The 25454-nt window shown below is 42.7% G+C and overlaps 1 protein-coding gene across 2 annotated transcripts in view; it reads left to right on the top strand.

Moving 5' to 3' along the window:
• Nucleotides 1-25454, top strand: part of rbfox1 (RNA binding fox-1 homolog 1) — a 231109-nt gene that overhangs the window by 37525 nt on the left and 168130 nt on the right. For both annotated transcript variants that reach the window (XM_086170547.1, XM_086170542.1), the window contains exon 2: nucleotides 7938-7984. The gene's annotated coding sequence lies outside the window, so the exon portion shown is untranslated. The remainder of the gene's footprint in view (nucleotides 1-7937; nucleotides 7985-25454) is intronic.

The following is a 25454-nucleotide window of genomic DNA, read 5'->3' as shown; positions in this document are numbered from 1 at the left end:
CGTGCATCCTCGCGAGCGGTGGCAGACGGTGTTCGGGATGGAGCTCAGCAGCCACAGCCAATATTTCTGCTAAAAACACGGAGTAATTGACATACAGTAAATCCAGGACGAGCGGTATGTGGGTGTTTAAGTTTGACTTTTTTTTTTTTTTTTAACCATCACTTCAGTGATCTGGGAGGAAGCTTTTGCTCAGAACTCCTGAAGTGTTTTTCTGAATTAAAAAAAAAAACAAAAAAAAACCCGACGGTTATCTGCCTGTTGGCGAGTAGATAATGATTGGATTTTTATTTTTGGGGCAAACTGCTCCTTTTAACATTGCTCAATGAGAGCCATGTCTTCTTTCCACAGCGATCATTGTCCACGAATCCTCATTTGACAGTAACTGATGTGTTCTTTTGAGGATACTCTGGCTACAAATCTATTTTCTGTCAGCAGCTGTTAGCCTGTAATGAAATTTTTCAGTTTTAGGTCCGCGCAGTGCAAGTCTTTGATTACTTGATCGATTTCCCAGGACAGCAGAAACTGTCTCTCCGCAGATATCGAAGAGAAACTTCTTTCTCTTGGTGTATCAGTTTCTCTCTCTCTCTCCGCTTCCTCCTACGATCTGCTTTCTGGCTGCTCCCACTGTCTCTACCTTCCTCATTTTTGTTTTTGTCTGAAAACACACACACACAGACACACACTGTCACACCCACGTGTACACAACTTCTTGTATCCGAGCACAAAAATAGGAACATCTGCGAGTTCGATGCGGGGAAAAAAAAAAGCAAAACAACCTTAATTCTACTGGAGCTGCCGGTGGCAGATTTCTGTGTCCTGCATGGCTGCCAAATAGGAGTGTTCCTGTCCAAGACCGGGTTTGTGAAACACTGCATCTTAAAAAATAATCAAGAAATATCAAAAACTTTTTAAGAATCTCCTTCACCTAAGCACCGGGTTGTGAGCAAACATCGTCACGTATGTTCCACGATCGAGCCTCAAAAGTGGGATGACGCGTTCAGGCAGGACTTTTGCGCCTCGGCGAAAAAAATCCGACCTTCTGATCATCAGCGGGTTGGTTTCGGCCCGGAGATGATTGACTCGGCACGGCCGTCCCCGTTGACCTCGGAAGGTTCGGAACGGGAGGCGGAGCTTGGCCTCGGCTGTTTATAACACTCGGAGGACCTCGTCTGAGAAAACGTCTAAATCCTCGCCCTACGTGAAGGAGTTGCAACCGGGAGCCCAAATTCCTCGTGAAGCTCCTAAATGGTACGCGTGAGATTCGTCTAGAGCTTCTATTGCCCTTCAGATTGAGACCTTGTTGCCACTTCCATGCTGCACGGAGGTTATTGACCTCATCTCTGGGCTTGCGGTATGGAGGGGGAGCCCCGGCTTCCGGGGATGGGGGGGTGTTCACGCCGCTCCGCCCCTCCGGGGGACGCTTGTGGGTGAAAAAGGAGGCTTCGGCTGATTGTCAAAACTTTCGATTTTGGAGAAACACTGTGGACTCTGTCCCGGTTGTGCCCTCGCGGGGTTGAGGGGGATCCCGGGATTGTGCTAATTTGTTTCACATGTGTTCCCCGGACATGGAAAAGGCTTATAGCTTATAGGCCTGTCCCCCCAGCATACGCTGGAGGGCGGGGGGTGGCGTCGGGGGGGGGGTTGCGAGCCATCTGGTCTCTGTCTTTCCGCGGCGAGAGTTATGTCCAGCACAAAGTCAAAAACAATTCCACCGAGTGTTGGCCTCCAGAGCCGCGCTCTTTTTCGCCATTTATTCGTGGCCTTCGTGGACGGGAGGAGGAAACCGCTACGTGGAACGAGCACCTCTGGGTCACCTCTCCTGCTTTTGGCAGATGGTTCTGTTGATCTCATCATATCATGACCTCCAGCGGCCCCCGGGGTGGTTTACAGGCCAGCGTGAAGCATCCAGAATGAGTGTTTGGCGCTGTTCAGTCAGAGACCATGTTTCTGTGCTGCCACTACATTTTATTATCCTGTCAGACCTGAAATATGCTCAGCGAAAGCGCTAATCACCCAAAGTATTTGTTATTTTAAACGTGCACACACAGGCTAACACATTCATTGCTTCCAGTTTTACATTTCACGCTTCGATCGATAGTTTTTTATTTTTTGTAAAAGACGCGCGTCCTCGCTGATTTTTGTCCTTGAACTTCGTGAATTCATAAAGAGCAGGGAAACGATCAAACAAACAAACAAACCTTCTTTTATCATTCCTTTGTTTTGCGCTCGCGGATTAGTGTGTCTGTGCAGGACCAGCGCTGAGGATTATGTTTTGCCATAGCTGCCGTGCAGACACACTTGTGATGCGAGCGTTTTCCATCAGCCCGCCATCAGATATGTGTGTGTGTGTGTCACGCCGGCGTTGATACTTAGCTGCCCGTCCGGGCACGCTCACAATTGTTACCGACTCGCGCGTCTGTTGACACTTCCATTCGGCGAGATCAGCTCCGGGGCGGAGCGAATCACGATATCAGCCGGAGGGAGCGCACAGACGGTAAACACAACAAAAAAAAAAAAAAAAAAAAAAAGGCTTTGGTGTCATAGAACCCCAAGGCCGCGTTCGCCGACTCCGACCCGGAGCGCGAGCGAATCGACTCGCGCTAACTATTTACGGTGCGAAAATACGCGACTTTCATAATGAGTGCTCCCCTTTTCACCCTGGTATGCAAATAGTAACATATCCATCAAAGTGAGTGGTGTTTCTTTTTCCCTGAAGGAAAATCTGCGGGAATAATTCATGAGAAAAATTCTAAGAATATGTTGAAGCTGTGAGAAGTCATCTGTCTATGTAGTGTGTCTACTTGCTCAATTAGACTGCTAATTCACAGGCCGTCTGACTGATGAGGGTTTTTAATTATGATCATGCAGCGCAACCAGTGTGATAAATGACTGAATTAAGGGGCCTAAAGTTTGATAAATGTTGTTGATTGCACACGTTGGTCCAATCAAGGCCGAGGCCTTTCCATTTGGGGAGTCCTCGGAAGGGAGGGGACCATTTCGGAAAGAAACCCACATCGTTTTTATTTTTTTCTAAATTTCATTAGCTTTATTTTTTCCATTTTATTTTCATGAATTGTGATTTTTTTTTTTTCTTTTTCTCAGTTATGATAATTTAATTAAATGACAAAACTTAAGGACAGACCCCGGGCGGGACGCCCGGAGGACAGTCGCGGAGGACACGGAAAATTTGCAGCCACTCGGTGCTGATGATAAATGCGGACAGGAGTGAATGTTTCACCCTAATTGCCAACACAATTATGAAAAATCTCACACTTACCTGCTTAGAAGCTCTCAGGGGGGACCAGGGGTAGGCCGGGTTCATTTTCAGGTAAGACGCGGGCGCACTTGCAAACTGACCGGGGAATGTATTTTCAATCGGCCAGAGATATATTGTATGGATGATTGACATACAATTATAAAATGAAAATTGCCCTGGCAGTATTTCTATCAGAGGAGGGTCTGTGTGTGTGTGTGTGTGCGTGTGTGTGTGTGTGGGGGGGGTGGGGGGTGGGTGGGGGGTGATGCCTTGAATGTATATGAGCATTGAAATACCTTCTTTTCCCAGAATTCATTCTTATGTTAAGGTGGTCCTATTCCAAAGAAGTTTGGATGGCTCGATAGCTGACAGCTCGGTCTAAGTAAGCAACAGAAGAGATGTTCAAAGTTATTATCATAGTTTTTTTTTTTAAATACTGCAGTTGAATAGAATCAGGAAGTTGTGCATTTGGGTGTTTGTTTATAGCGGCAGCTTTGCATGGATTTACTGCACGTTCTCCAACAGTCCTGAAACATAGGATCCAGGTGGTCCAGATAACAAATGAATGAATGACTGAGCTTTAGATTATGATGTTCGTACTGTGTTTCACAATAGATGTATTTGGACATTTACAAACATTGTACGTTTAAGTGTGAAATAATTGAATTGTAGCACGTCGCTAGCGAGAGGGCACGCCCGCTTGTCACGGTGTTAACGCGCATTTTACGTCACTCTTAGTTTGCCACACTTTTTGCCGCACTTACAGCCCGAAAGCCAAGTTAGCGTTTGAATTCAAAGCGAGAACGAGCCAAGGCCGTCTAGCTCAGCTTCCAACGCTTGCTACCAAGCAATGCTTGATAGTTCTTTCATACTAATAAACAGAGAAATAAAATGCCCTTTCCACACAAAACAAGACAATTTCATCTTTCAATGACGAGGTTCAAAGACCGCAATTCAAGAACGAATGGACGCAATATAAGTTTTGCTATTTCAACTAGGTGTGATTCACAATGCCTCCCTCACTTTAAAAAAGATGCTCCTGTCAAACACCTGATACGTTTCTACAGTCACCACTTGGATGAAAAGACCTGTTAAGCCATCCTGATTCGATTTTTGGGGCCAGTAAAGTCGCAGACGTTCCACGATTATATCATTTTTTTCTGTATTCTAGAAAGCAGGGGTAAAAACCAATCCCGGCAAGCGTGAGGGAGATCTTTCATGATCTCCGCTGAAATTAACGGCGGCCCTGGCACTCCGTTCGGTAATACGTCGTGCATCCGAGGTTGGTCGTCGTAAGTTTTAGCTCATGAATATTGAATAGATTTTCGGAATGTGTCGTCGGAAGAATTTAGTTTATAAATATTAAACAATTTCACAAATGGAATGCAGATAGCGGCGTTGCCACTACAGTTCTAGTCAGCCGACAAAGGTCACGGTGAAGGGCGTGGAGGTCCTTCGACTTTGCGCTAATAGCACCGAGTATACGCGTAATAAAGTCCTTATGGGACTGACAGGCTGCTGCAGTCTAGTTTATTAATGAGAGACGCTGCATAAGGGCTGGGCGATATCGATATAAACGTCACAAAATTCACGTCTCTTAATATCAATAAATGTATTAAAATATCTAACAATATCTAGGTAATGGCAAATTGCATGTCAGGTCCACAACTCAAGTTAATGAGCAGAGACCCCTCAGTGATGAGGACCAGTTTAATTGCACATCTATTTAAATTATATCTTGTAATCTTATTACGGGGCATTTAATCATTTATTACACTTCTAATATGACATGAATTGATCTACTATACCATTTTGGCATCCGCGGGTTTATTTCTTGCCAGGGCAGTAACACAGATCTGATTTAGATTGAAGTCGAATGGGAGAGAAAGAGATAAAGAGGGGAGAGTTGTGGAGCTGAGAGACAGATGAGATTCATTTGGTGGCAAAGAGAGACAGATGCTGGCTGAGCTCCACGTCTGCTAATGGACTCATCCTGCAGAGGTGGAGGTCAATTTACTTTCCATTCAGCTTCCTCGGGAAGTAGAGTTTCCTTCTAATTTAAGAACTAAAAAAAAAAAAAAAATCCTTTCAGCGCAGGAAGAATTGTCCAGAGTAAAATGCAGTATTTTGCCATCGCTTTAAAAGAAGGTGTTTTAACACGGCTGGAACCCGGTGTTCTGTTTAATACACAATATAAGACCGTGCCGCCGCAGTATACTCAATGTAGAAGGAATAAAACAATCTCACGTCTTAAAAATGCTGTCTTTCTACGGTTCATCGAATTTTAGCGAAGCACGTCTCAGCTCTCCCGTTGGCCATGGCTGTGGATTTTAACTCTTAAGGCCATTTGTAGTTCAAATAAATGATAACATTTTTATTAGATTCAGCGTGAGATTTTAATTTTATATATAATCCATCAAGCCAAAAATGTTGGTCATGAAAGATAGAAATGAGGATCAACCATCAGCTCTCAGTGATGCTCTGTGTGTGTGTGTGTGTGTGTGTGTGTGACAGGGCTATGGGTTAGCAACACCTTCATTTCGATTGGTTTTAATCCGGGAAGTTCCAGACCCGACGCTTTAACCAACGTGACTCCGTGGAAATTCAGGTGCTTGAGGAGACGGATGAATTAAAAATGCTGCTGAGTCGTGGTTTCTTAAGCGGTGACTGGGTATAAATAAAGCTGGCTTACCGTCTCTCTGTTCTGCCTCCTGCCAACATCGGCGATCAACACCGCTCTCCTGGGTTCCCGCGTGGCGTGAGATCCAGGGACAGCAGATTTCAGGGAGGGTCCGTCGGCAGATGGGCGCAAACTCACACACACTGTAAATCAATACACACACACACATGCACATTGGTCCTAATCAAACACAGCGCAGACACTGGGTGTGTGTGTGTGTGTGTGTGTGTGTGTGTGTGTGTTTGTGCGGCGGCAGATAAAGGTGATCCGCTCACCTGTGTGTCCACGTTCGTCTGGGCTGATTAGAGGATGAGACGGTCAGTGATGAAATATGACTTTGACAAACACTGGAGGTGCGAGGGGTCGCGGAGCATGAGATGGGGTTGGTGCTGCTGGTGCTGCTGGTGGTGCTGGTGGTCCCACGAATCAATTTTAATAATCCTTGCTTTTCATAGCAATCCATTTTTAAACTTTCTTTCAAGTCCGTTCTTATTTCTGCTATTTTACCGGTGCAAAAGTTTCAAACATGTCTCTTTTCTAAGTGACCAAATAGCCAGACCGGCACTTTGAACTGGATATAGAGGGGAAATTAACATATTTTTGGATTAATTTATTTTTATTGTTGATGCAGGGAAATTCAGAATGCGGGGGTATTTGGACATGATTTAAGAAATCTTTAGTTGCAAAGTTGAAAAGCTCCAAAGAGACTGCACCATCTCTGTACCTCTCAGACTCAGCACCATCTGCTGGAAGGCCTGCCACCATGTTGGAATCCCAATTCTACCCATTAAAAACAAAAACAACAATTTATTCTGCGGTCATTTCTATCTATTTTCTAGGTGGTTTCCATTTTTTTTAGGATTTTGAAATTACCTGCTGACAGTTTCGCTGAAAAAAAAAGCGGTCTTCCGGTAAGAGAAGGGTGACCGCGGCCTGAATGACATTTTACGACGCTGCTCATTACCACAAGAACGCGTGATCCCGGTTGTGTTAGCCGTGGCGGCCTGAGATTTAACACCGTGGCAGAAAAACCCCAGGCCACCGTGCGAAACACAAGGTGATCCGATGGTTAAAGTCGGCGGAGACAAGCTGTGTAGGACACACACTGTCAGCCCGGCCGACGGTGAGCTCTGCTTTTCTTAAGTGATAAATGAAGCTGTCAGTCTGTAGGTTACAGTTCAGCTGCCGTGAAAGAGCGGATGATGGACTGATGGAGTGTGTAAACCTGCACACTGTACACAATAGTGCACAACAGGCTCCGTCTATGAATGTGTGTGTTTCTCCGTCTCACTAAAACACACACTCACATACAATACCATTGCTGTGAAAGTTAGGCGACACATTTTTTTGTAAATTTTTTTGCCATGACTCGGTGACTACCGGAATTATGCGGCGAGCGAATGGGTCGATGTCTCGGCGGTTCTCGGTCATCCAAGTCACGGCGAATTCTTATCGAAAACTTCTCGTCTCGGCGACTGGACTTGAACGGACCCGTCATCGTCGTCTTCTCTGAGGGGAGAAATTCAGATCCAGTTGCCATGACGAGGAGATTTCGGCAAGAAGTCTCCTTATGACGAGCGTGAATGTTTGCACGCCTCTATATGGGATGTGAATGAGTGAGTGAATGATTGTTTGCTGAAATTCATCACACGATGTCATGAATAAAAAAAAAAGAACATCGTGGATTCAAGGTGTTAATTATAGTGATAAATAAATGAATATGAGCATTCAGACTTTACTACTAATGAAAGTGTATAAATGGTGTGACTTTCACGACTGGAAGTCAAAGCACCATTTAACACAAGCGCACCCGTCATACTTTAAACAGCCTTCTACACGCCAGGCATTCTGGGAATGTGTAAGGACCTGCTGAAAGCCGCCGTCAGCTTTACGGATCTGATTTGCAAAATATTTAAAAGAATAGAAGACAGCATGACACCAGTTAAACCCTTTTGTTTTCAATGCCGTCTAACCGTGTGTGTCATTGTGTGTCTCCTGCAGGCCTGATCGCACAGCGCAGCCACTGCAGGAATAAGGACAGAAACTTGGTAAGTGAAGCGGCTCAACTTTCTTGTCAGCAGAGAATTTGGATAATCCTGCCCGGCCGACGTATTTGTTTCGCTCCGGTCCATTTCAACGGGGATGAAGAGGCTTGCGATTTGTGCACTGATTTTGTCTTTTATGGCCAGATATTGGGCGGTAGCGTGCGAACCGATCGGTCGGCTTGTTGTAATTGCTTCGGTACAGAGAAATGCTTCAAGATGTACAAATACAACTCGATCAATTTATCAATGCATCCGTTCGTCCATCAATTTATTGGTTCATCCACTTATTGTTCGGTCAGGTTGTCGGTCCAACAATGCATTCAGCAATTCAGCCAGTTCATGCGACAGTCAGTACATTAACACATTAAACATATCATAATGAATCAGATCAGCCATCGGTCCCTTTGATAACAATGTGATTGGATTAATCAATTAATAAAAGTATCAGTCAGACACAGACCTCCATCCATTTTTTATAATTTAATACAAAGCGAATATGTTAATCCATACATCGATGGGGTGTGTGTTTGCATGCGTGTGTGTTTCTTAACCCCCAACGATGTCCGCATCACGAGGTCGACTTTCTCAAGTATCTTTTTTTTTCTTTTTTTCTTTTTAAATTTTTTTTTTTGTTTCCAGTGACCGGTTTGACGGTCCAACTTGAGTGAGTTGATCCAAATGTAGCGCCTTAACACTTCTCTTTGACATCAAGGGAAAATGTGCTTTTCAGTCCATCGAGCGATGAGGAGTCATTTCTCTGCCGCAATGATCTACTGATCTCCCATTAAAGTTTCATTCATATCCCATGAATATTTTAAGTCAACTTGGAAGTCGTCCATTAGGACGTCTAACGTTGGTAAAATATTGTGTAAGAGTTAATTACGGCCGATATTTCACTCTGTCAGGCACATGTTTGGTCTCCATCTCAATATAATGTTCAGAGCGTGTTACGACGGCTGGGATCAGCCCAGGCAGGGCTGCACAGAGCGGGCTCGGGGGGAGGCAGATGTCAGGGGTGGGGCGGCTGTTCAAGGTTTTTTAAAAACCGGGTCTTTTTAAAACAAAAAAAGGACCGGTTAATGAATACGGATGGGACGTGGAATGATGACAGGAGCCACAGATCATCAGGAATCAACATGTCATTGGCAGATGTCTGGATAATAGCCTGGGTTACTGACAATTTGCTGACTCGCTTCATTAATTTTAAGGGATGTCAATAACTGGTTTCATCATTCGACAATAATATTTGTTATTTGGACAGCAATTGAATATTCTTTAGAAAGTCTGCTATGGTAAAGATGATTAATTCACTTCATTCCTAGAGCTGCAATTTACAAGAAATAGACCTTTTAAAAGTTATTATCTAGATATGATATACTTTTGATGATAAAAGAAATTGAAATTTCCAAAAATATTTCATATCTAAAAAAATATTTACTGTTTAAATATTTAAAAAAATCTTACATCACAATATGTATCACTGTTAGAATCATATCATCAGTGTTGGTAAAGCAAATATTTTGCCATATTTTTTTCAAGCAAATTCACCTCATTGTTTGTTGAATATTAAGTATAGGTAAATGGATAATAAAATAGAATAACGAGACACATTGCAAGAAATTGCATTTGAGACTTGTGCAAAAAGTATTGTGCAACACTCTTTATTCTTACAGCACATTCAGGGGAGGTGGGAGTCACACAGCTTCGGTAGCTTTATTTTGGCAGGTCCCGACCTGAACATATCTCCCCGGGCTAAAGTTCCATAACACAGTATGAAAGGTTGCGGTTTAGTGTCACAGGTATCGCTCAGAGAGGATATAATCTGCTTGTTCTCCAGCAGCTTTTTGGCTTTCAGATCTTCACCGTGAGCATCGGCTCATTGTTAGTGAAACCCCGATCTGTTTTCAGCGAGAGGCAGAACAGCTTCTGAAACCCAGAGGTCACCTCCTGCTTACTGTATATCCCTGCTATATTTAGAACCTGTCCCTTTTGGACCCTCTTTTTTTTTTTTTTCTCCCAATTTCCAACTAGATGCTTTTCTACAGCGTGACTGATGCTGATGTTATTGCCTATGTTTGGGTTTTAGAAAAAAAAAATCCATGTCCTGTCGGGGATGGCGACTGCTTGTTTTTCCATGCACAGCGAGGCTCTGCACCAATTTTGATCTGCAGTGTGATTTGTATGTTAGTTTGATCCCATGAAGCTCATCAAAGGACCGCTGTCAGAAATTAGCTCCGGCAATAAAAAAAACCTGCACAGAGCATTGGGCATTACCTCCGCGGCTGTAATATTTTTATTTTATTTTTTCCCCTGTAATTTTCCCCTGCACAAACAGAGGAAGAAATCATTCAACAATTGTAACCGGTCAAACACGATGGACCCCCGGTAGACCTTCATGTAATGCTAATGCATGAATTCAAAGCAAAACAACAGTTCAATCCATACTTAAATCCTCTGTTGAGGCAAGGAAAACAAAGAAACTGCTATCAGCTATTCTCTCGCTCTGTCCACTGCAGCTGACGAGGGGCAGCTCTCCATGGTGCTGAATGCAAAATTGACATGCAGGAGCAGAAAGTGAACGCTAGATGGAGGAAGAGCGCCGTGTTTGCACAAGGGGGCTCCCAGGGCAGGATTATTCGGGGTATTTCTCAAAGAGTGAGTCGATGTGTGTGTTCATCTATCGAGCCATCGATCGATCGATAGATGAGGGACAAAGACTTCTATCCGCATTATTTTTTTTCAGTCGATCATCAAACTTCATGTTTTAAGAGCAGCGAGATAAAAGCTCGCCATTGAAGAAATATACGTAACCCTCAAATGTTTCTCGCTATGTTGAATGAATGAATGAATGAAAAAGATGATTTATTCTCTTTTGAAACATCGTTAATCCTATTTGATTTTACCTAATGTCGATTTTCATCTAATGTCTTGGTGACTCATTTGGAAAAGGCTTAAAACAACATGATACATAGTATTGTAAATTCAAATGATAATCCTTTGTCTGGGAAGTAATAACAAAATAGGCCGGGTAAATACGGTAAAATGTCACGGAAGCGATCGGTTCTCATAATCCCAATCCCGGTCTCTGGACTCGGTGCAATGAGCTTTCTGGCCTCGGGGGGCGCTGGTGCAGTTAAAATAGAAATCCTTTTACAGTTACTTGTGTGCAGAAAATAGCAGAGAGCTGCTGCCCGGATGACTGAAATAGAATGAGAGGATGTGAGGGGAGGAAAACACTCAGCCAGCTAATCCGGCGCTGCGTTCACACTGAACTTCAAATGGTTGAACCTTTTGTTAAAGCGACCCATATTACAGGGGGCCTCCGGGGGCCTGCGCCTGGAAAGGTCTTTCTCATTTAGCCGCGTGTTTATGAACACCGCCGGCGGATGTTGTCCGAACTTCACATGTTGTAATTGCGGCCCACGGACTCACCTCGATGTGCACTACAGATGCCCGATTACTGCTTTGGTCTGATGAATAACCGAAGACACGGCCGGAGACGGCCCGAGGCTCGCCGCTCGTGCCGGGCCACGTAAATCCACGAGACTTTTTAAAAAAATATTCATACGCTTCATTCATGTATATCATCGTGTCTGCTCAACTAGGGCAAATGACTACTCAGATACATGACGCATATATTTGTTTACAGCGTAACGGGAGCTTATTCTCAATTTCATTCAACAGTGTTGTAGTAAACTAAATAGAAGATCAGCCCCCAAGATAATGTTGTTGTTTTTCAAACATATCCGTTGAAAAATCATGGAAAAAAAATAGGATATTGGCAAGTTTTATGCCGCTCACTAATATCTTGCTGATCTATCCAAATAATAGGTCACTTTTGAATAATTTTCATGTCGCTCCTCGCACATTTGAAGTGATTTCTCAATTTTTCAGGTAATCATCGCTTTGGCGAATGGTTGCTTATTTGAGGTTCACTTGTGTTTTTTAAATAAATAGAAAATACTCCTTTTCTTTCTTCTTTTTTTTTTTTAAACCGGCATTTAGTTTACAGAACAAAGGAGTTTAAACGGCACCGAACAAAGAACACTGTTCCCAAAGTGCCGCCGGATAAGAAGGAATAAATAACATCTCTAAGATCTTAGTTTCTCTTTATTCTCCTTCTATTCATTTATTATGGCTGAAAAGAGGAGTGAGGAGTTACACCCATGTGAGAGCCAGATGACAACTGTGACCAGTAGGGAGCAGGAGAGTTCCAATTTGCAGATCTGTGTGTGTGTGTGCGTGTGCGCGCACATGTGTGCATTTGTCTTAGTGTGTGTGTGTGCGCGTGTGTGTGTGTAGCCCACAACGGGACTTCATCAGTTAATTAGTTTTTCTCCCTTATTTTTACTCTTAGTCTGCCCATCGGGGATTTCTCTCTCTCTCTCTGTCTCTCTGTCTCTCTGTGAGTGTGTGTGTGTGTGTGTGTGTGTGTGTGTGTGTGTGTGTGTGTGCGTGCACGCGTGTGTGTATCTCACTCTCTCTTCATCACTGTATCATCTGTATCAGCAAATTATACTGCAGGGAAATCTCCCCCCTCCCTACTCTGTGTCTTTTTTTTTTTTTGTTCATTCTCTCGCTCCCTCTGTCCTTCTTTCTCTCGTTCTCCATCCCTCTCTCTCCCTCCATAAGCCTATTCCCCTTGAAGTGCGCTGGTTATGGATGCTCAAGTTGTCGGCGTGAGACTAGGAGATTATTAGGAGGATCCATGATGAAAGAAAGTGTGCGCAGAGAAAAGTTTGCCAGCAGACAGATCTGGACGGGGGCTGCAGCCACGCACTTCAGGCGGGAAAAGAACTGGACGTTCTTTCTTTTTGTGGCGAAATGCATCATTCCAGGCATGAAGCAATCACATCTTAAGTGAAACAGAGCAGAATGGGAAGCTGAAGAGGGGGAAAAGGAGTGCCTGGTTGACATACATTTTACTGGGAGACTGGAGGTGCAAAGAGAGATGATACAAGGCTGGCGGGTTGATAGATTAAATAGCTGCTGAAGAAAGAATGGAAAAGTGTAAGGTTTTAGAGTTCGTGCCTCTTTCCGTCTCATGCATCTTATCATTTCTGCCTTCCAGATCTCTACAGTAACTTCCGGAGCAAAAAACCCAGTGTCAGATCAAACAGCCATTTTTAACAACTACCAGCAGACTGTTGGGTAACTGGTATCTACTTATAAGATAATCATTTATACACTTTATTTATATTTATATTTTAAATGTTTATTTCATATTTGCTTGGTAGTTTATATCACATTTGTATCAATTGACTAACACCATTTTGCAGTGAATTTCAAATGAAGAGCGCAGCTTTTTTTCAAATCAATTATCACCAAAAAAACAAGCAAGAATTTTGTGAAATTTTGTGAAATCGGTACCAAACATAATTTTTTTTTTATCACAATGTGTATCAATTATGGCTGAGCCTTGAAACCCACGCTGTGACCCCCCCCCCCCCCCCCCCCCCCCACACTTACATGTCCTGTCATTTCCACCTAGGCTTTTACAAGTTTGTTAAAACGAACAAGGTCTGAAGGGAGACCTGCTGCTGGTGCAGCAGAAAGAGAGGGTGCCAGGCTCATCTACATACGACTGCTCCGTTGCCCTGGGCGACGTCCAGCTGAATACATTAGAATAGCAAAAATTGAAAACGTATTGATTGAGTCATTTATAAAATGCTGAAGTCAAGTATTGATCGGAGGCCGCGTTGCAGAGACATCACAAACATGCCGCTGCTCCACGTTGCCGCCCCGCTGCAGCAGAAGGCTGCATGGATTTTTTTTTTTTTAATTTTGCTATAAAAAAAACATTTTTGCTGATGATAAAGAATCCCGTTGGACATTTTTGCTGATCAGTTTGCTTTGAATTAAGGTTAAAATTGATTTCGCTTTCTAACATCAACACATAGCAATAATTAAGATGAATAGATAAATGATGAATTAAAATAAATGAATAAATAGAAAAAATTAATGAATAATGATTGAAAATCAGTATCACTACATTCATAAAGAAATTCCACAGGACGTAAAAAAGAAAAATAAATGAAAAAATAAAACCATAAAACCCTCAGAGAGCTGATGCCACCGCTTTTGTAAAGCATAAGAATGAATGATAGAAATACTAAAAATAAGAAGCAAATCGACACGAAAATCCCCACCAGATCTAAACAGAAAGTGAATCAAAATATTAATATTAATACAAATATAAATGGAAGTATATTATTAAATAATACAAAAAAAATCGTAGAAAATCCACAGGGGGTGGTTTGCTTCCCTGACTTCCCTGCAGCTTTGTCTTCTATGTTTGCGATCGTAAACCTTCAGCATCACGAATCTTGTTGCCATGTGGGTTGTTTTATTATTGGATGGCAATACTTTCACTCAGGCGCTCCACCTATTTCTCTGCACAGACCCTGAGTGTTGGTTCCAGGAGATCCCTGAGGCTACATATTGTCCAAGTTTAGTTTTTGCGTGTCACCCTTCGGATTTATTTCCTCTTATATGCCATCATTTCCTGTGATTTCTGTCAAATCTTCAACTTAAAGAATTTTGCCCTCGATTTAAAATGTAAATCCTATTTTTCTTTTCTTTTTTTAGATAAAAGCCAAGACGTTAATCTTATTAAAGATGTTAAAGACAGATTCACCCGTCATCTCTTGTAAGTCGGTTCTGTTCTAATTGAAATATATGGAAAGCCTTGGAATTCTAACCATTTTGTTTTTACTCTTCCAAATATTTTTATGCAAAATATACCCCTCAGAACCACATTCCCTTTTCTAATTAGGAAATTTTCCTTCTTTTTTTTCATTTCTTTTGCTTAATTTTGCTTCTAAATTAACTAAAATGTTTTACAAAATTGGCACAAAAATATAATTACCAAGCCCCTTATATAAAAATAGAGGAATAAAATAAAACATAATAAAATGATTGAATTAAAAAATAAAATAAGATAAAATTGGGCACGAAACTATTTGAAAACAAGGCTGAAAACATTTCCAGAATTTTTTTTTAATTCTGGAAATGGAAAAAAGCGTAGGAGAATCTGATGAAAGCTAACAAATTGATTCAATAAAATCATACAATTTGGAAAATATCAATTAAAACACCACCAGACAGTCAAACAGTGCAGCAGTGGATTCACATACGAAAGGGAACCATGTGATCGGTCCCCCCTGTGAGTCAGCTGGAGCAGCATGTCCATGTTGTCCTGGGGGGCTGCAGGAGCCCCGTGCACGGTGTCGGAGCGTGCTGGTGTTTGGAGCATCGCAGCTCAGCGGGTGTTTGAGCTCCTCCCTGTTCAGGGGGTGTGACATTTCTAAGTTGTAAAAGCAAAGTGCAGCGAACGCAGCGGTTTATCTGGGAGGGAAATGAAGCCCAGGGCCACCATTACATAACGTGTTAATATTAACGCCGCTTTTGTGAGGGCGCTGTGTGGGAGGGGATGATAATACAGCTCCTGTCACAAGCGCGTGAACACACACACACACACACACAGACATACATATGTGTACCAATACACAAAATTTGTGCATGTATTTTCCCAAACACATTCCTTCAAAGTTTTCAGTTGAAAACAGCAGTCTGGTGCGATTAGTCCGGCTAAGCTAAGATTTTATTTTAAAGAAGTTACAACAGGACATTATTTCTTTTTTTAGCAATAAAAATATTCCATGTTACAATAACGGAAGCAGACGGTTGGTGCTGGGAGCAGGTTGAGATCCCTCTTGGGGTGATTATTGAACAGCCCTGGTGTCTGAATCTGCTGGGACGGAGGGCGATCGCTGCTGATCACACAGCTCCGATAACGTCTTCCGGAGTATATCACTTTCCTCCCATTTTGTTTGTGAGCCTGTGTGTACACACACACACACACACACACACACACACACACACACACACACACACACACACATGTGCGTGCATGTGGAAGAGGGGCTACACCCCCAGCAGCACTTTGGCAAATGAAGCTCCTGACTGTTTCTCTGTTGAAAATCAATTAGCAGCTTCCGCCTCTCATATTCGTCCCCTTTTCTTCCTTTCTTCGCCTGTTTTTGTCTGCGGCGGCGCGTGGTTAATCAAACATGATCGTTGGGTGCGTTCTCCGGCATGTCGGCGCGCAGTACAGTCTGCCAGCATGAGATAAGCTCCTCCACTCCTGTACATTGATCCCAGCTAAATGTGTTTTAAACTCACAAGTCATCGCACGCCTCTGCCTTTGTTACGTACTGACCTATTTTTTTTCCTGCGTTTACAGCAGGATTTACATCACTGTCCCCGGAGACGTTCATTATATTAAAGCAACGGACTGTTTATGGTCTGTTACACAACCAGGCGAGGGCCCGCTACTTCTTTATTCTGGGTCTGCAGTTTGCACGGTGAAACGCACGCGGCTCATCACCTCTGCAGAGTCTGCAGATGTTTAAAGAACATCGCGGCCGGAGGGAGATTGGGTGTCGCACGGAAGCGATGGCTGATCAATAAACGATGCGGGAATAAGATGACATCACTCCAGGGATGCCAAATTGCTAAAACGCAGATGTGCTCCGAAACTGCAATTCAGCATTTTGTAATTAACTATCATTTATTTCTAAAATGTCAGATTTCTACTTCAGCGCAGTATCAAGTATATTCTCTGTGTTGGGATTTCATATAGTTACATATAATCCTGCCAAAGAACCACTTATATAATCAGTTTCTTACAGCAACCCATAGTAACGAGTTCATGTATCAGATATATTGATTTAAATGAAGATGCAGATTCATAAATATTTGAATCAGAATCAAATTGAGTGGAAATATACTGTGTACATACATTTATACACATATATATATATATGTGTGTGTGTGTGTGTATATATAAATGTGAGTTTATATATATATATGTATAAAGGGTGCAGAAAGTTATCATCTCTTTCGAGATAGACATTCAGAATCGATGCAGTTAGGATACACAATCAATTTTTAAATTCAAAATAAAACAAGTTTGCCGGTTGGGTTTCCCCTGTCTGCCTGGACAATAAAGTTTTATTAAAGTTCAAGTTGCATTAAGGTTGCGAGCACAGGAAAAAAAAACAACCCCCCCCAAAAAAACAAGATGCAAAATTTAGGAGGAATGAAGCAGCAGCGGCCGAAGCGTGATAAAAAATCCACACAATTTGGTGGATATCTTGGAACATTTTAGTTTTTAATGTCTTTGCCCACAGGCGTCAACTGGACAAGACCCACGCTATTTTTAAAACACGCCATGCAAAAATAAATACTTCGGTGACACCATTAATGTGAGGAACCACTTATATCTTAATTTTAAAGATCTATAAATAAAGTGTTTCACATTTATCTGAATAAAAACGCTATAATTGGTAATATAGAAAACTGGGAATGTGATACCTTGCGATGCATAAACGAATCGACTCAAATCGTAGATACATATATAGGGGTAGATACATATATATATATACATACATGTGTGTGTGTGTGTGTGTACATATATATATATATATATACAGGTTTCCGTCTGATTGTGTGTGTCTATATGATATGTGAGTGTTTGCTAACTCGATAACATAGAAACCCATAGCAACTCTCCCCCAGTGAAAAATGTATGAATGAATGAATGAATGAAGTGACTTGACAGTGATGGGCAGTCAGGAGAGGCAAGAGTGGTTGTGCCTCACTTGGAAATCTTGGAAAGAAAAAAATTGTAAAATGAACAAAAGAATCGAATGGTATATTTATCAGTGATTTGCACTATAAAGGTTTTTTTACTTAACCAGTTTTAGATTGTTTTTTTTTATCAAAATCGCTGGATTGTCATTTTTACTGTTGAAATACTGAGAAGAGACGCGCAGTGAGGCCGCGGAGTGTCGGGCCTCAACGTAGATTGCGCAGTGATAGCTGGTTGCTGCCATGCTCTGCACTTGGACCGTATTGCTGCCTCTCGTTATTAAAATGTTTTAACACTTTTGCTACATGAACTACTTTTCCAATGTACAGTGTTTTTTGTCAGCAAGTGTATGTGTGCTACTAGTTTCTTGTGCCAAGCGATCTTAAAACGGCTGCGAAGAGCCACTAGGTGAGGCACGCAGTTCTCCTGCCTCATGGTAGGGGGCGCTCCTGATTCCAGGGATTCTTCTTGCGACTCCTCGGCTGTAGAAAAAAGTGACTCACCGGCCATAAACCTCTCCGCATGTCACTGCATACATACATATATCTAATGATATATCCAACATCATTTTATAATTGCTAGTTTTCAACGTTTGTTTGACTGGACTTGTGGCCGTAAAATGAACTGTGAACTTTTAAGGGTAAAAGTTGCGATCTCTCGAACTGGTTCCTTTTTTATTTATTTTCTCTAATTCCATTGTTAGGTTCTTGTTCGCGATTGCGAAAGGCAGCGCGGCTGCACTTTACCCCAGATTCAAATGTACGACACCGCGTGTCACCGAGTTGAAAAATGAAATATGATATCTCGTCCAATTTCAGCCGGGATTGCTCCCCCATCGCCCCCCTGCCTCCCCGCCCCCGCGGCCCTGTGTGCAGGATAAGGGTTACAGATAATGAACGAACGGAAAAGTTCCTCGTCACGGAGAATTAAAGATGGGGACATTTAATAACTTTGCTGCATTTCAAAAAAAAAAAGAAGAAAAATTCAAACACGTCAGCGTTTCTCAACCAAACTGTTTTTAGGTTCATTTAAACCAGAAAACGTTGGGATCATCAGGATTAATGAACTCCGACAGATTACTGTGACACGATGAAGACTGCCGGCAGGACACCATCCTCCAGCTGATGGATGACTGCTGGTGTGACTCCAACAAAAACCAAGATAGATGTAACAAGTACTTGGCAAAGATTGTTCATAAAGATTCCCCCCGTTAAAATAATCTTCTCGAGCTCCTCAAGCTGGATCATCTCATCATTTTGGGTTTTATCTTCAGAAAGTTTCTTGTTGAGGGAGCACTTGATTTTTTTTTTCCCGTTCTCTCTTTAAACACGGGAAAATGGCAAACGGTCTCCACTTACAAGGAGCGCCTGAAAAACTTGCAGCTTCGAAGTGCTTTACATTTTCATCCATAGCCTCGATAGCAACCGAGGTGCTATCGAGGTCATTGGGAACATCTCGGGGGTTCAGCGTATTGCCCTTTGTCATGTGAGCAGGAATCCCAGGGAATCGAAAGCGCTAACCTCCCTGGACAGGGACATTACGTTAAAGTGCAGAGTCCCGACACTCCGTACTTTACCGTATTCATGTCGGAATCGGGAAGCGAATAGGCGCTGAGGTGTGGTGCCATCTGCTGGAGAGTTTCTGTTACACATTGATAAACATTCATTTGTTCATTAGCTATATTTATCCTGCACTCAAGGTGGAGGCGGCTCTAGCGGCTGTCATTGGGTGACAGGCGGGGTTTCATTCATTCATTCATTTCATCACATATCATCACATATCGTCATATATCATATAGAGACAAGCAACCGCTCACCGTCTCATTGGCGTTATACAGACAAACACATTTCTTTGAGACTCGACCTTCAATCAATCGTTCACATTATGCGCAGACAAACTAACATTCACTCAGACTTCATACAGACACTTGGAGACGTTTCAACCCTCATTCGAGAGGCTTGTTCAGAGCTGAAGAAGGGTGAAACGTCTTCGAGTGAAGAAATTCAAATCCAGTGTCTCCGACAAGAAGATTTCGACAAGAATTCACCACAATCCGGATGACTGAGAATCTCCACAGATACATCATATAGACACAAACAACCAATCCCTCTCATCCAAATCAAATCAGGGTCGGAAAATCTTTAATCGGGAGATATTTTTCAAATACAAGGAATTTGCTGTTGTTCATCTGCGCCTGGAATAATTAAAATAATTAAAAAAAATAATAAATGATTAATTAGATAATTAATAATTAAATAATAGTAATTGAAAATAATTGAATTAAAAAAAAAGAAAGGAAATGGTCGTGCAAATGAGATCGTGGTGGAAAGTTGTTCAAAAATAGTGCAAGAGGGGAGGGGTTGAGATAGTAGCTGTAGAGTTTATTGGCACATTCACACTTTATTTACAGACATAAAACCATTCACTTCACTTTCTCATTCACATTCCTGGTTGCAGAACCCGGAAGAAACCGTCAAAGATGTTCCCTCTTGGAATTGAACCTTGAACCCTCTTGCTGTGCGGCGGGAACCCCAGTACCTCCCGTTGATAAACATTCGCGGGTAGGCGATACAGTCTCGGTAACGGAGGCCCAGATTAGCCGATCCTGCTGGACAATCGGACGTATCCGTCGGGACAGAGGGAGAACGGTTTCCTCACTTGTTTTTCTTTTCGAAATATCCGGCGAGCGTGTGGGACGGCGAGCCATTCATCATCCTTCCAGCTGAATCCCGAGTCAAACAGGATAGATTTTAAATAACGCCGGACCGCAAACTGCATTTCAGCTCTTTCAGTGTTTCGGACGGAGGAGGCAAGTGGAGGAAGAGGGATGGAGGTCGCGTGTGTGTGTGTGCGTGGATGTGCGTGGATGTAAATGTATTAGTATGTATGAAGTGCCTAAATGGAAAGGCGCATAATGCTAACGTAAGGGACTTCCACGGCAGGCTGGATCCACCTCGCCTCCACAGTGCTCGGCTAATATTCTCCCCCCTCATCAATAAATTACATATTAATGCCTCCAGACCCCTCACCCCCCTCCCTCTTTTCCTCTCTCTCTGTCTGACACACTCTCTTTTATTTCTCCTCCGTGTTCTCAACCTCATATTCTCTCCTGAGGGTTTTTCCTCTCGCTCGTCGTCACCCTCCCCTCCTCCTCCCCGTCCCTCCCGTCTCTCCCTCCCTCGCCTCCTCACATCACTCAGCATTTCACTCCATCCAGCAGATTCGGTCTAAATTGAATCATGTGAACATGAAGTTGGCTTCCTTCATTCTGTTGTTTCAAATATTGTCGGTACCATGTACAAATTGCACTACCACAACTATCACCGCCACCAGAACTATATAGAAGTGTTCATGATAATAATAATAGTATTAATAATGGGATGTCTCGGCGGTAAGGGCTCAATCCGCCTGTATCTGTGCTCCGGGTTCTCCGGTTTTTTCTCCCACAGTCCAAAACATGCAGGAGGTTCACAGGAGTCCCCAGGTGTGAATTTATTTGATGAAATTAAATTACATGTTTTTTTTGCTTTAATGCGCTTTGATGCATTCATTTTTATTTTTTTTTTAACAAATCGCCTGACGACATTTGCTGTTTTTTCACTTTCGTCAAAAAAATAATTTTATTTTAAAATTTTTTTCCCAAAATTCCAAATCACCAAACAAATCACCAACAAAGAAACTGCTTCTACTAAAAAAATAAATAAATTATTGTTTTAACTTACTTTTGTTGCACCTTTTTATAACAATAAGATTCATATCAGTGTGATTCATAAAAAAATTAGACACAAAAAAAATTGACTGAAATTAAAGTTTAAAAAATATATGTAGTACCAAACGGTGGCCCTTTTAATGATCGATTGAGTTGTCGCATTCGAAAAATAATTCTGTGTAAATCGGCAAGAAATAGGCTGAAAAACTGGCAAAAGACCAACGATTCGCAACCATCGGCATTTAAAGAGATTTATTCTGCGAGAAATGCAGATAAAAGCTACAGAAAGCGATGCGGGAAAATTACCTCTAGATAAGAAAAACACGACCCTTTGTTTCCCTCGAGGGGGAAAAAAAAAAAAACTTCAATATTTCATTTAGTTTCTTTTTTTCTTTTCTTTTTTTTTTAATCTGGCGCCGAGATTCGGTTTACAGAAGAAAGAGGAAGGAAGTGTGAGAATAGAAAATGTCTCCTGAACTGTGAGAAAGAATAAATGAAAACCGTAGCCACTTTAGCTCCCTCCCCCCCCACCCGTTCTTTCTTCGTTAAATAAACGTTGAGTCGACTGTATCGTTACGCTCGTGGGTCTCAATGGAGCTTCTTTGCTCCGACTGTCTCAGCCCCTCCAGCCTCCCCCGCCTCCCCCCCAAGAGGTAGCTTTCACTGAGAGATATATTAATGTGGCAGTTTAATTAGCGAGAGCCCACATGGCTATTGATTATGCAGCAGCCTGGGGGAAAGTTTGCCCTCTGCTCCCAGTCAGGTATCGATCTCTGGGTGGGAAGGAGCACAACGCCAGTCGCAGGGTTCACATATCAAGGCGCTGAACCCCCGAGTCTCCCGGGTGTCCACTTTATACCGCCAACATGAAGGCATTTACTGGGACAGTAACGGGATATAACAAGGGAGAAGGGCACGAAGCTACCGTTAGTCATTTTTTTTAATTTTTATTTTATATAATTTTTTATTTTTTTCCACTTCGGAATCAGACGGGATTAGGAATAAATAAAAAGAAAAAAAAAAGTAATACCTTTTTCAATAATATTTTTTGAAAAATGAATTGTCTTTGTTGATCATTTTACATGATTTATGTCAAATAATTAGTAAATTGTTTTGCAGGGATGAGACAGATTGTTGCCAAAAATTACTCTGCTGGTGTCATCTTTGAGCCAACTGATGAGGAAATGAGCAAAAACTTTCTTAAATTGGCGATAGAACTGACAGAAATAGCATCTTTAGTTTGGACGTGGAGGATAGAATTCATTCATTTGTTATCAGTAATGTTTACCCTGCTCTCGGGGCAGCGGGTGTGTGTGTGTGTGTGTGTGTGTGTGTGTGTGTGTGTGGAGCCCAGCTGTCATTGGGCGAGAGGCGGGGTTCTCGCCGGACCAGTCGCCAGTCGATCACAGGGCCACACATGGAGACACAAGACCATTCACACACACGTTCATATGAGAAATATGCAATCGGTCACACTCCCGTTCACATGTCATATAGTGACATATCACCCTTCTCAAGTCTGGGACGCCAATCAGAACATGGAGACTCCACCCGGAAAAGCCCGCTTTCGGATTCGAACCAGGAACCTTCTCGCTGTCAGGCGGAAGTGCTAACCGCCTTGGCGCCCAGCTGTAGAATTATCTATCACAATTTCTGCTGTGAAAAAAAAAATCAACCATCCAATTTCACTGTCAGATAATATCCCTTGTATAAGGATCTGTTCCCCAGCCTTTACTTATACGTAAAGGCGAGACGAGAATGAAATTCACTTTTATTACATTTTGACGGCGGATAATTTTCAAAATCCCCCTGAAAGCCATCCAGCTGATGTGTCGCTTTAGAAAAAGAAAAGAAAAAAAAAAAAAAGAATCCGCCTGCAAATCACTCATCTTCGGCTCGGCCTGAGAGAAAGGAAGGAAGGAAGGAAGGAAAGAAGGAAAGAAGGAAGGAAGGAAGGAAGGAAGGAAAGAAGGAAGGATGGAAGCAGCGGTGATGCGGTAGATTTATTATTCCGCGGCAGAGACGGAAACCTGCTCGTAACGCTTGGAGACGTCACAATCCAAACATGCGTTTGTAATTAGAGCCCCGAGTCCAACTCGTGATGGGTTGCATGTCTGTGTGTGACATGTGAATGAAAGGGTGAATGTGTGTGTGTCTCTATGTGGCCCCTGTGATTGACAGGTGACCAATCCTGGGCGAATCCTGCCTCTCGCCCCAAATGTCAGCCGGGGATCGGCTCCAGCGGCCCTGTTACTCACACGTGCAGTGCGAGGGAGTATAGACAATGAATAAATGAATACATTTGCCATATGATTAAGTTTTTTTTAATCTACTGACTTTTGGGCTGTGAATCTTTTATACTCAAACATTAATTAGTTTTTAATGCGACTTGGATTTTTAACTCCATTCTTTTAATTTTTGACTGAACCATTACCAAATTTTGCACAAAGATGATGTATTTGTCAAATTTAGATCTAAGTTAAAGTCTAAATAAGAAGTTATTGTCTGCATAATTGATAGAGATTGTATTGGAAAGTTGTTTACTAATCAGAAATATGGGATTTAACCAAGATGTGATTTTTTTTTTTTTGAGTGTAGTGAGCCAGCAGAGCTTATGCGTAATCCCCGAGCAGGAAGGCTCTAGAAACCAACCCAGCTCAAAAGAAGTGCACGGTCAACATTTGTCATTTGATGATCGCTCAACATTTGCAAAAAGTCAAGATGTTGCCCAGGAGCGCAGAAAGGACAAAAAGCCTCTCTTGATGGAAGATTATCTCCACCCAAATAACATGTTAGCGTGACCTTTCTGAGCCATTTTCCACTAAAGAGCCCAAAGCGAGAGCAGTGAAGTGAGCCATATACCGGAATATTATAGAGCCTTTTAATATCCATCTCCTGGAGTTAAGGTCTCTCCTCAGCCCCCTTCATCTGGCTCCATGTCAAAACCGCAACGCGAGCTGCGCTGAAGACGGATATCCTGCCAAACACTGATGGGATTTCATGAAGATTGATGACTTGTCTTGATGTGGCCTTTTATAATCAAACAGACATTTTACTTTGTTTATGCCGACTGGAAACTGATCCAGGAATCTTAAACCTCGTCCCCGCCAGTTTTTTTTTTTTTCCAGCGACAGCCGGAGGCCGGAGAACACTAAGCCCGGTTTACACGTCTGCGTCGGCTCGACGTAGATCCCCCACCGCAGGTGACGCAGGCGGCGGGCAATTTTACCCCACTGGTGTTTATGTGTGAAGCCACAATTAGATCGTGGGCACACTAGTTGGCGTTGGGATTTAAACACAGCTAGATTGAGGTTCCTGAGAGCTGCGGCTACAAATGGGTGGATTCTTCAAGTATAGCGTGTCCGGTGGGCTGCGATTCGAAGGAGGCAGTTTTAGATTGATGAGTTCGATCTCGCACCCGTTTTGTCGCGACAGTTCGGTCAAGACGGAAGGCCGCCTGCGTGGTCTCTGCTCGGTAAAAGGCAAATCCTAAGGAAATCCCAAGGTTTCATTTTAAAACGTGGGGTCCAAACCTGCTGTACATAGAAATAGCCATATAAATAAAATCTAACTTGACTTGACTTAAATACACTTTGAAAAATGTACCTTGTATGCACAAAAAGAAATGTGTTGTGGTTGTTAGGTGTGTGTGTGTGTGTGTGTGTGTGTGTGTGGCCTGGTTGCTTGCTAATGTCCAGTGATCTCCTGTCAGCACCCTAAATGTCATCTGGATAACGGCCTGCAGCTCCTTGTCTTCAAGCTGATGGGTCTACACAGTCTTCGGCGACCCATTTAACGATTGCGGCGGTTAGCCTAGCTGTTGTGTTATTGACTAATTTTCCCCCCGCCGCACTCTGAACGCGTCGCTCGACGAGCTCTCCTCGATTCCCGTTGCCGTAGGGAGGGCACGAGCACCTGCGGTATGCTAACATTATCAGTGGCGTGCATTTGTGGAGATACAGTTTATCAGTGCAGCGTTTAGACACAAGTCTGGTTTTATACTCTATTCAAATAACTGTTTTAATATCCACAAAGGACACCGCATCTCCTCGTTTGTCGTTTTGTTCGCCCTTCACCCCTTCGCCGCGACACGGTATTGTTTCCAGGTC

Source organism: Fistularia commersonii, chromosome 23, assembly GCF_037954325.1.
Source record: "Fistularia commersonii isolate RoL2024-O1a breed Wild chromosome 23, RoL_Fcom_v1.0, whole genome shotgun sequence".
NCBI lineage: Eukaryota > Metazoa > Chordata > Actinopteri > Syngnathiformes > Fistulariidae > Fistularia > Fistularia commersonii.
This window is presented reverse-complemented; position numbering and strand designations above follow the sequence as displayed.